Below are 869 nucleotides of genomic sequence, written 5' to 3' on the forward strand. Positions count from 1 at the left end.
CATTTTGAAGTAGCATTAAGGATGTTCAACAATGTTTTAAAAATCTTGGGTTTCTAACTGTGGAATTTTGTCAACCAAAATATTCATATTCTATGACTAAGAACATACTTAAGCAGCCATGAGATAAAGATTACCAAACGTACTTTGGAACCAAGCTAAGTGGGAAATGAAAGAGGAAAAGCAGATAAATTAAGTTAAATATAATTAGTTTTATTAATGCAGCTATGCTAATATATATATATATATATATATATATATATATATATGATATCTTGTTTAACTAGATGAAGTGAAACCAAATATTTTATAGCTATTTCAAAGAAAGAAAAAATTAAATTTAAAAAGTACATTATCTCATTTCTATACTTTAGATATCTAACACACCAAAACTGGTATGTTCTAGTGATTTCAAGATTAATCAAAATAGTTCTACATCATTCTAAGAGAAATATAATTTCTTTCTCTCCTCTCTCCCTCCTACCCTCTATGCTTTTCTTTCTCTTTCCTTCTTTCCCTCTTTGCTTTTCTCCTTTCCTTCACTTCCATCTTTCCTTCCTTCCAATGACTATCTCATTGTCCAGATATCCAAGATTTGGGGAGCTAAGATTTATACTGGAGGGATATTATGTCTCTAACTACTGGTTCCACATTGGGAAAGTTACATCTTTTAAAGTTTGAATGCTTTATCTGATGGAATGATTTTTTTACCTTGTATAATTTACACAGTAAATAGCCAGCTAAAAATTGGTTAAATATTATTTTATTCAACTCCTTGTAAACATACACACACACACACAAATCAGAAGGAAAAATAAACACTTTTTCTTGATACTAGACAAATGCAAAATTCTGCGACAGTTGTCAAATAC

This window comes from Lipotes vexillifer, unplaced genomic scaffold (assembly GCF_000442215.2).
Source record: "Lipotes vexillifer unplaced genomic scaffold, Lipotes_vexillifer_v1.1 scaffold295, whole genome shotgun sequence".
NCBI lineage: Eukaryota > Metazoa > Chordata > Mammalia > Artiodactyla > Lipotidae > Lipotes > Lipotes vexillifer.